Genomic DNA, 11,996 nt, shown 5'->3' with positions numbered 1-11,996 from the left:
AACATTTTTTCCACGCTACTGTATGCTCATCTTATGGGGTCTCGCTCTCTCTCGCTCGCTCACTCGCTCTCTCTCGCCATTCACCTCTCCCTCTCCGAACAATGCCCTGTACTCGAATTATACGGATAGCTTTAATAACCGGTATCACTGACATCATAACGTCATTGACGTAGTTTCTCTGTTGAATTGGGGCATGCTGTTAAATAATGAATTTTGCTCGGATCACGTGGTCAAGCCTCTAAATAATTCAAAACGTTTTTACATCACGATACCCCCTGTCTGTACTTGCCCGGCTGGGATGCTCGCAAATACAGCACCGGGAATGGAGATTTAGCAGGGCCCCAACGACACTAATCCGCGCGGGGCAAAAGCGTGAGTGATTTTCTCCCACTATCCCTCCCCCCTCTCTCTGTCTTTATCATGGATTTTATTTTTTGCCGAGAAAATGGCGCATATGGATGCTCGCGAGTGTTAATAATAACAGTAGTAATGGTTTCCCGTATGAAACTACCTGCAATTGTTACGTGGGCTCAGTTTCCCCGCTTCGTCCGACGACGTGTCTTCAACTCCAGCAGTTAAAGTGCAAGACCGGATTCCACTATTAACTAGCTCGGAAACTAGCTCGGCATTTAGATGTATGTGCAAACTGTATGGTTATTGTTTCTATATGAGGGTAGTCGTTTATAACTGATAAACTGAGATGTTGGTACTGTATTTCATGAGGGCGCACGGTTCTCTCGTATTTCGCGAATCACGAAATTAAGCTATCTGATTAGTGAGTGATACCCATCAGTATTTATATGTAATACCATTCAATTATCTACTAAGTTCTTTCCTTTTGTGTATCAGACAGGACTAGGTCGGGTCTGTATTCCATTGCTTTTTAACTTAGACAAAGCAGTGTCGGTCGGACTCTTATTGGGATTAAATTTGATAGTGCGTCTGGCTTATAAATATTTCAAAACGTTGGTATAGCTCTGGAAAACAATTAGCCTACTTCTGTTCGTTTACTTCTGTAGCCATTTAAGTAGCAATAGTCTCACAGATAAACTTTATGGGAAAATACAATTGATCTTCAAAATGTAAGTCAGGCGCATCGACTGGATTCGAGTCAATTAAAAAATATTTAGAGGTCTGTGGGGCGAGTTTAGAGGGGCGAGTTTGATATTATCACGTTATCATTCCTAATCGGTTCTCAGAAATGACATGCTGGTGCAGTGGAGTTCATAGTCAGTGAATGAAAGTTGTTTGGACCGTTTTTGTACATTTGTACACTGTAAAGCGCGCAGCATTCGATTTCACTGTTGCCTCCTTGCTTCGATTTAAGCATTGAAGGAGCTAGCCGCGGTGCTGAAATTCGCGTCTTTCATACCAATTAAAACTCGTTTTGACGCTATTAGTAGACTTTTCGTGATATTACGTTTAATAATGAATATATATTTAAACTGAAAAGTCACAAGAACTGGTCTTTGCATTTAATGAAATAATAATTTACATATAGGTTTGTTGATTAAATAGCAACACACTAGGTCTTTTAGAAAGTTTTTGTTTTAAATATGGGTTGCATTCATTTTGACTATGAAAATGAACATAAGAAAAGTCTAATTCATTCTTATAATAAGAAGCACAGCAAATTCTATTTAATATAATAGCCTAACTATACTCTATTATCCCATTGTTTTCCATCGGCATGATTACATGACTAGAAATTAGCTGTTTTGCTTATACCATCTCTTTTCAGTTTATTTTCTGGTTATTGTATAGAAGCCACCTGTTTGTTTTTTCTTTAACAAATTTTCATTTGTATACTTATTTGGTGGATGAAAACATGCTATAATTTCAAGAATCCATCCATTACGATAACAGAGAGAATCGATTCCATCATACCTCTCAAGGGAACGCAAAGGAGAAATGCTTTAAAACCTTGGAGAAACGTTTGTTTGCATCTAAATATGCAGTTACATTGATTTTTACCAAATCATGTCATCATAACACATTTAGTATTATTTACTATTTTTTACAACATTAGACGTTAAAACCTATGTATGAACAGCCCATATGAACAGAGCAGTATAGTGACCCAAACCATTAAAAAGCTCTCAGAGGATTGTGTGCCCTGCAGCTTATTGATGAAGGAATATATCTAATGATTCTCTTAAACCATAAACCATGAAACCATGGTATAATCCGGAAACTAGAAGAAGCTTGAAGAGATAGGTTGACATGGAGTTTTTGTCGAAAGCAACACAGGGAAAGGAAAACTTGGCAAGTAATTTCTGGGTGTTCGCCATTGACACTGTATGTATTGCGGCCAGAGTGTAGTGTACTACTATGGCAAGTTTTTCTGTACCCCAGTAAAGTGATCATGAAAAAATAGTGACCACTATTACTGTCAAGCAATGTGTACCCCCCTTAATAGCTACAATTAAGGAGGGTGTCTACCGCAGGTGCTTATCAGGCAGCTATCGAATGTAAGGATGAATGGCTGAAGATTTCAGGGGTGTCAGTGTTAGGGGCCTGTGCCATAGCACAGCTTTAAGTCTAGCAATGCCCCTGCTGTAGCAGCTAGACAAAAGGGCTCAAAAGTGCCATAAAGAATTCCACACTTTCTACACTTTTATCCTAACAAATTACAGCTGGTTAGAGTAAGCAGGGGATAGTCCCCCCTCGGGATTATGAGATTAAGGGCCCTGCTCAAAGGCCCAACAGATGTGTGGGTTTTATTGTGGCATGAACCACCGTCCTTGCGGGTCCCAGTCATGTGCCTTAACCACTAGAGTACAGATTGCCCTAACTTAACTCAACTTTCATTTTCTATTGAATGAGAAGCATCAATTGTACAGCACTTTGGATACAAAGCGCACTCACACACCAACAGCGATTGGCTGCCATGCAAGGCACCAACCAGCTCGTCAGGACCATTTGGGAGTTAGGTGTCTTGCTCAGGGACACTTCGACACAGCCAGGGCGGGATTGAACCGGCAACCTTCCGACTGCCAGACGACTGCTCTTGTCGCCTGAGCCAATGTCGCCTATTCCATGGTGCAACGATAGTCCCCATACACAGGCATTGAACCTGGGACTTGGAGTTTCAATCCCAGTTCCCAAACTGCGATTCCAAAACGCCACTTATTTGGTGTAGGCAGTTGGAGTGAATGCCTATTGTGGACATAAACAATATCTGTACATGTCCTATGATAAGATAAGACCCCCAAGGAATGGAGTCTGCCTCAGCATATCTGAAGCTGATATGCTTTTATCTGACAGTCTATTTGGTGTGATGATACAGCAGCTGGCAGTGACAGCACAGGTGCAGTAAAGGGGTGCAATGATTTACCATTAAAAATGTTTTGAAGTTATGGTGGTGCTGTAGCAAAGCTGTTAGAAAACAACACTCTAATAATGTCATAATTAATCAATGTTCCCGGAAATCTTATGGGGATTTTTTTTCATACGAGCAGTAATTAGTTCTAAGCATTTCATAATTAATATGATGCCAGTTGTTCTAAAGTTATTGCCAATGGGAAAGTCTTAAAAATGTTTCAGTTGAAGATGTGGTGCCTTGAGAGAGATTTAGGGAAAAAATACAAACATCAGGAACTCACAGGAGAGACTTCACTGACCTGAAGAGCACCCAATTAGTTCTATGTCCGAGATTAGGAGGGCCATTTTGATGATTCACGCTTCCGTTAGTTCTGTTGTATGTCCTGTCCTTCAGCCTCGACCATGCTGTGGACACCACTGCCAGTTGCTACAGCAGCAGAGCCTTTGCTTTGTATCTGACTAGTGATCCTATAACCCCCCCCCCCCCCCCCCCCCAGTTCTATTGTCAGATGCAGGCAGGGCTGAGGCTGAGTCACTGGCTGCTTTTTTGAAATATGACCGCCCACACCCTACCCCTCCCCTAAGCAATGACGTCAATACCTTGTGTGCACAGAAAGGGCTAATGCAATCAATGTCTCTTCATCAGTCAAGGCCATCTGCATTTCAATCAGTAGCCTATTAGACACCCAGGCCAGAGGGGAACAACTGCATCCCACGCATGCGGGACCACCCTGATTGGTTGCGCAGAACAGCGGTTGAGATGGATGACATGGGCATGTTTAGCACAAACCGTTTCCTTTTTTTATTTATTCTGTCAAGGACAATTATAATGGGAAGCTGTTGTGTTCGTTGAATAATGTTTGGCAACAACAGTGTCAGGCTTTGATATACACATTTTGAATGCTGCTTTGGTTTGAATGGGGAGCTTTGTTTTTTGAGAGTAATTTTGCTGTTGACGAATACAGTATGTGTTTGTTTTGATTCTATTGAAGACCACAGTGGAAATTCATATTTTCAACATGCTTTTTTTGTATACAGTTCAAGTATACAGTGGGCTCAAGAAATACAGAATATGCACAAAATGTGCTGTAAAATAATACAGTTATTGACATAAGCTTTATTTTCCAACATGTGTAAAGTAGTACGATCCTTGGGCTACTTATGGCCTCCCTCACTATCTTCCTTACCATCCTTGGGGATTATATGTACTTGTATCCTCTTCCTGGCGTCCTCTTCCTTATGTTCCTTCCTCCATGTTGTTTATTATATGCAGCCTTTTTTCTTCATTTTTATTAAGGGTGCAAATAATTCTGGAGTTCACTGTACAAGTCCAATCCAGTGTGGCCTTTTGGGAATGCTGGCTTAAACAGACACAGGCAAGCATTGGTGTTTTTGCATGTCAGATGTGACTGTTTTGCATCTAGTGGATGCCATATTTTAAGTTAAAAATATTCCACTGGGGCAATTATATTGGTCTATCAAGCTTTATGAACCAATATAAATGTTTATGAATGGTGTCCTTGACTTTCAATGTTGTGGAAACTACACAGAAGGCAGGTTTATTTCTGTGCTGAGTCAGTCTACTCATTCTGGGATTCATTCTGCCTCAGATTTCCAAAACAACATCCATCTTACTATATCTTGGATATTTCATAGACAATTGTCCTCAGTAATTTACTGAATACAGTATAGACTTTCATTTGAGTAAATCCTGAAATTTGTGTCAATGTAGACAAGGCATGGCGTAAGATGCCCCCAGAAATGAGGACCACCAGTGATTTCTGTCAGCTAAGGCTGTGTGGACTCTTTGTGTTCTACCCAAATGCTTTCCATTGTAGCTACAGTACAATTAGACATAGCTATTTACTTCTCTTTGTCACACATTAGGAGCTGAAATCTAACCACTGGCACACTGACATGATTAGACATCATGCTACTATTTCAGTAGATGTGGAAGTAGATTCAATGCATGGACATTTTTGCCAGTTTCTCATTAATTTGAATCCAAGTACATAGATTCTAATGTAATGGATTCCATCACGATTATGAAGTCTCAATGTATGCCAATATACATATGATACATCATTGTAAAGCTGATCTTGTGTTATTAAGCCTCATCTAGAGGCATTCCTTACTACACCACAAGAGGTCAAAAGGTCAAGTTCTATTGACTATAGGTAAATAACAAGGTTGGATAGACAGGATCGTAAGCTTTCCATACATATATGACTGCATTATGTACTACTTTGCTTAACTGCTATGAATTGAAAACAAATAATGATAGAGGGGTGAAAGCTACCATTGCCGCAATGCTATCATGCATTATCTAATACTAGGGACATAGACCATCCAAAAAATCATTGAGACATCATCCCTCCAAGTGGGCATGGTAGCCAAAATTTCACGGTCTGGCTCATGGACTAGGTGTTCTAGCTGCCAACTGTGTATTGCTACTTTGACAGTTATCTGACTATTCTACAAGGGTTCAAGTTTTTATCTATGTGACCAATCTAGCACTTGAAACCAAACTTCCCTCTAGGGTTTTCAGCACACTTGTCCCTGGTTATGATTTCCACTTTATTGTCCATCATTCTGGATAAGAGCGTCTGCTAAATGACTATAATGTAATGTAATCACATACACACATGCTTTTATACCATCTCCGGAATCCATGGCAACACCAAATTAACAGTGTTCAACTTACTCCAACATTAAGGCCTGTTTACTGATAGATGAGGGGTAGGACGAAGAGAGAGGGGATGTTTGCAGCCTAATTATGCAATTACAGTGTCCTGTGGGGCTTGAATGAGAGAGGTACTGCAGGCATGCTCTCTGCCCAACCCCCTGGGACCCCTCTCTGTTCAGTTGTGCGGGGGAATCAAGTTCCCCACGTGCCATACTGCATCATGCCAGTGGTGAGTGGGGGAAAAAACACAGTGACAGAAACAGGGTGGGGTTTTCACCTTCTCAAAGTTAAAGTCCCCATTCATCAGTGTTCTCTTCCTGGTTTTAGTAACTAAAATGCCCACAAAGCATTCACAAATATCAAGCGACGTAGGTTCTTTTGAAAAGTCCCTAACCATGCTCGCAGAGCCCAATTTCTGCCTCCTGGTGGTCATCGCTCTGTGTTAACATTTAGTAATGTAACCTGGAAATATTCACACTTCTACCAAAATTGCAATGGTCTTACTTGGATCAGTATGGAACACAAATCGAAAGCTTCAGGATGATATGCGAAGCCTGAAAACATGAAATTGCTTTTGTGGAGACCTTTCTGAAATATAAACTTGCTGGATTTACAAAAAATGTTTTTAATAGTTTGTTTTAAAGGACATGCATACAAATTAAAATTACTACACCAAAGCGAAGCAAATAAGCAAGCAGAGGTCAAGAGCATCTTGGACTTTTTTAGTAAACAACAATCAGTAATTAGCTTGATTATAGAATATGCGTATGTACGTAGCTTCTAATGGCCTGGCATAAATAAAAGTGTACTCATAACAGGTAGTGGCGGACCACCAGAATGGGAAGACTTAATACAGTTCACATACAATCTTCCATGGACAAGACATGGGCTCTAACATGTGCTTACTGTACATATTACCCTGAAAGTTATTTAATGTATTTTCATTATTTCATGCCTGTTACCTATTTTGTTTTTTGTTTTGCTAAGAATCTTTTAGTACCAAATATTTCAACTTAAAACAAAAAAAAAAATAAAAAAAATAAAACCTATTTTAACCTATTTTAAAGGTCCTTATTCAAGGTTTGTTGGATAAGATGGTACTTGGTCAGCCTATTTATTTTATCAGTGACAGGCCTTGCTATAAAACAGTAACACTTCTTTAGGAAAAGCCTTGAGTTCAGATCGTAGCATTCATTTGCACACTTTTTTATTAAAAAGCTACACATTCATAGACAGAGTAAATAAACAGTGATTGGGGTCCTTTAAACTCCAATATGGATGAATAGGTACATTTAAATGACTTGAGTTTTGTAAGAGACAGTGACATTTTAATGATCTACTGTACATGCCTCTTCTTTAAATCCATACGCTTTAATGTAAGCACAATCTCTTTGTATTGCTATAATATTATGAACTTTTCTTGTTAAAAAGACTAGTAGGTTAGATGCTTATCAGCCTCTTATTTGCAAAACAGGACAATAAAACTCCAGCCTCCCCCTCATACAATAAAATGCATATTCTAAAAATCCTTGTTCCTATTTCTCTATGTCAAAAAATCATGTTCCAATATAAGAACAAAAATATACAATTCAGAAGTTGCATGAATAAACACATCGGTTTTTCTTTTCTTAGCTCTCTTTTATTGCACATCCTGCCTACATATTTCCAGTTTGGTAGAAGTATAAGTTTGTTTTGCAAATTATTCAATACTGATATATTTTCTGACTAACAGTTTTCCATTCAGCCATTTTCAAGAAAACTTTCTATTTGCCAGGACTATACCTAAGCTAATGCCGTCTTGAACTGTTTCTTCTTGTTGCGTAAAGGCATTGCTCGGTCATTTCAGTACTGACCTAATGTAAAACAGGGTAAGCTTCTTGTACAGGTTTTCCTATCCTTTCCAACAAGGTATAATGTGTCATATTTAGTTGACACAGTTTAGGAATATTGCTGCGTTCGCATAGCAGAATTAATATTCAGATGTGTGTAAAACATGATATGAGCACTTGCGTTGCAGGCAAATCTTTGTCCATCATAAATCTGTGCAGAATACGCTAAGCTTTCATCACAGGGATGGGCTATATTGTTGTAAAACTGTTTTTAGCTTATCCTGGGGGTATTTATCCAGCTGTTAAGCATATATGCCTGTAGGATACGTCAATATCAGAGGACAGTTTATTTTAGTGCGTGTGTGGGTTGAACTTTTTTGGTGAACTTTTTTTTTCATATTGCTTTCATTCTGTGTATATTGGATATTGTATTCTTGAAAATTGTTTGTTTGCCTTCTAAAATCCATCCCAAGTCCATGTTGTATGAGGTGGTAATAGACTATTTGGACTTGCTATAAATAAACCTGTAATTGTACTGGCTAACGGGGCTAACAGGACTCTGGTTAACCTTACTTTAAATAAAGTTCCATTTTAAATGTGATGCAAGTTGGTTTATATGTTGTATATATCTATTTTAATAGAAAAATAAGCTTTTCTGGTCGTTAATGTGTCTGGACAAAAATATATGCAGATGTTTTGTATTTGGAGAGATTGGAGACACTTGAGGACATCTATGTGCAGTTTTGGGTAAACTCATGTGCAATCTGAATGCTTGTCAATATCTGGGCCAAATTATTGTCTTCAACAATGTGTGCGCAGTGCAGTTTTTTTTAGATTTTGACACTTTATAGGACTAGTACAAAATAGGTGGAAATAGCCCTCTAGGGGGGCAAAGTGGAAAGTGGTTGTTTACGTTACTGTCGCCTTCCTGTCAGCTTCAAGCAGTCGGGCCATTCTCCTCTAACCTCCCTCATTAACAGCGTGTGGTTTGCCCACAGAACTGCTGCTCAGTAGATGTTTTTTGTTTTTCGCACCATTCTCTGCAAACTGTAGAGACTGTTGTGTGTGAAAATCACAGTAGTTCAGCAGTTTCTGAGATACTCAAACCACCCTGTCTGGCACCAACAATAATTTCTCGGTCAAAGTCACTGAGATCACATTTCTTCCCCATTCTGACATTGGCCTGAAAAACAGCTGAAACTCTTGACCACATCTGCATGCTTTTATGCATTGCATTGCTGCCACATGATTGGCTGATTAAATATTAGCATTTAACAAGCTGGTGTACTGGTCTACCTAATAAAGTGGTAAATAATGTGTAGATGCTTGAACTTCTTTCAAAGGATATCTAAGGATATCTTTAAACTGTGATTATTCATAGGGTGCTATGCCAACCTAAGTGTTGTACCAATATTTTATACAACTAATTTGTGCAGTGCCTACAGTATCATGCTATGCTTGCCATTTGAACTCAGCTGTAAAATCCAGCTTGACCAGCTTGGTCATGAAGCTGGTTTAGCTGGGTAGTGCTGGTAGCTTGGTCAACCAGCTACCAGCGGTTTCAAAACTTAGCTTGAGCTGGGAACATACTTGGTTTGCAGCTCTTGCTTTGGTTTCCTCTGGAAAACAAACTTGGAACACAATGTGGATCATGAGAGGGTATTTATTTTGACCAGTAAAACCTGTCGATATGAAATACTTTTTTTAATGGTAATTAGGCCAAGAACAACAATAGCAGTTGCAACAGGTACTATACAAATAAAATGAGAAAAAAGAACACCACGGAAATACTCATACAGATGCACCTCAAAACTATAGTGCATCTAATACAGTTCATTTTGATACAGTTTAAAACATTTCATTATCGTTTTGTTGATTACACATACAACATGTATTAATTACTTACAAGAACATGTTTAAAATGATCTGTTTCTGTTACATTACATTTTCGAATGGAACAATTTTTTTGAATGTAGTTCAATTGTATGAAATCCAGAACAAAAGAGTATTGGTCAGGGGTGTTCCTAAAATAACCTGTGCATAAAGAGGTACCAATGAATTAAACTATTTAAACCTATCATGCAGTATAGCATTTTTTTTAATGTATACATTTGGTGGTCGATGTGGTGTTGACGATGTCCCACCCTAATATGGAATGGGCAATTATCTGCAATTGTTAGAACAACAGAGCCTGCAACCTTCTGTGTACCTATCTAGCTCCTAAACCACATCGCTGCCAGAGGACATGGTCTGTAGTTCCTGTTTCCAGATACACAGTGGCTCAGTGGTTTTCTGGCTCATAGCTGTGATATTTACAGGTATTCGTCAAGGAGAGACATTTTGCTGTCAGCATTACATCTCTCCTGCTGAGTTCTCTTGAGCCATGAGCTGGGCGTGCTCATTAAAAACTCCCCTCCACCTGATACTGCCACGCTTCTGCTCTTTACAGGGCTCCAGCTGCTAATCTCCCTCTCTTTCTTGACCACTCTCTCTCTTGCTTTCTTTCTCACTCTCTCTCTCACGTACTTGCACTTTGTCCCTCTCCATTTCACACTCTCTCCCACTGTTTCTCTAGGTTCTAATGAAATCAGTCTAATTTTCAGAAGGGACAGAAAGAGCAGGGGAGAGTGTTTATGCGTGAGAGAGAGAGAGAGATGACTTTTGCTGGATTTTGCTATAACCTCTTACCATGTATGACATATCTGCCTCTCTCATACCAATGGCACAAAGGAATCTTTAAAGGAATTATCAGTTCTTCTCTTGATTACATCTCATTACCTGTACCCGATCACAGTTCAGTGAGGCAATGCAGTATTTAGAAAACTGTGTGGTCCAAATCAAAATGACAATCTGACATTTTTAACCAGTATCCAAGGTGTTTATGCAAGCCCTCAAATTCCTAAAGATTTTGGCTACCAGGAACCTCTCACTGGAGGTCTACTCCCCCACTCTGGAAAAATATATTTGTGTTTCGTTCAAGTGAACATGTCCTGGTAATTACTGAAGCACTGAAAAATGACATATGGTCTTGTTTGCCTTTCATCTGGTGTGGATACTGAGTAAATAGAGTGGGACTGTGTGGCCTTGCCTCATGCAGAGTGACATCATTCTTTGGATTTGTATCCCGTGTGTGTTTATGGAAATGATGATATTTAGAATGTATTTTGTTTCTCAGTCTATGGGTTTCTGAGTCATAGTGTGTTATAATGGTTTGAATGCTAAGCTTGCAGGTTTGATTATAACATAATGCATTGTCACTGTACCCTTGTGCTGGATACTTTATGTACTTAAAATAACATAACATAACATAACATAGTGACGAGAACAAGCCATTCAGCCCAGCAATGCTTGCCTTTACCTACTGCTTAGTTTGCCTAAAAGCAAAACAGTTTTCACCTTATCAAGCCTGCTCTTGAAAAATTCCAGTGTTCCTGCCTCCATTACATGGCCTGGCAAGCTATTTCACACAATGACCACTCTGTGTGAATTAATGCTTCCTACTGTCTGTGTGTAATTTTTCTCCAATTACTTCAATTGCTTCAGTGCTTACTGTACCTAACTGCATACATGGATCCTATCTAAAAATGGAAGTTGTGTTCATCCCTGTGGATAAGAGAGTCTGCGAAATACCTAATATACAATGTACACTCACTGAGCACTTTATTAGGAACACCTCTACACCTACTGATTCATCTAATCAACCAATCGTGTGGCAGCTGTGCAATGCATAAAATCATGCAGATACGGATCAGGAGCTTCAGTTAATGTTCACATCAACCATCAGAATGGGGAGGAAATGTGATCTCAGTGATTTTGACCGTGGCATGATTATTGGTGCCAGATGGGCTAGTTTGAGTATCTCTGTAACTGCTGATCTCCTGGGACTTTCCAGAGAATGGTGAGAAAAACATCCAGTGAGCATCAAGTTTTTATCTGGGCAAGTTCCTGCAGCATCCAGAATGTTACATGATTGGTGTTTGTGCGTGACATCATTTCTTGTTGACATCATCTGTGCCTTTGTGGTTCTGGGAATGATGTAATGGGCAATCCGATTTCTCCCAGTGGGCCTTTTCAGCCTCTCTTCTGCTGATATCACTGGAGACAGATACATCTGCCGTGACAAACATGGCAGAATCCTGAGCCTGAAATTTTCTGTT

The 11,996-nt window shown here is 39.4% G+C and overlaps 1 protein-coding gene across 1 annotated transcript in view; it reads left to right on the top strand.

The window, feature by feature from the left end:
* Positions 1-240: 240 nt before the first annotated feature.
* LOC133126794 (probable cationic amino acid transporter) overlaps positions 241-11,996 on the top strand; it is a 44,886-nt gene continuing 33,130 nt past the window's right edge. Inside the window, exon 1 of the mRNA XM_061239178.1 lies at positions 241-372. The gene's annotated coding sequence lies outside the window, so the exon portion shown is untranslated. The remainder of the gene's footprint in view (positions 373-11,996) is intronic.

Source organism: Conger conger, chromosome 4 (assembly GCF_963514075.1).
Source record: "Conger conger chromosome 4, fConCon1.1, whole genome shotgun sequence".
In the NCBI taxonomy this organism is placed as follows: Eukaryota; Metazoa; Chordata; class Actinopteri; order Anguilliformes; family Congridae; genus Conger; species Conger conger.
Note: the sequence above shows the minus strand (reverse complement) of the source record. Positions and strands in the feature narration are given on the sequence as shown.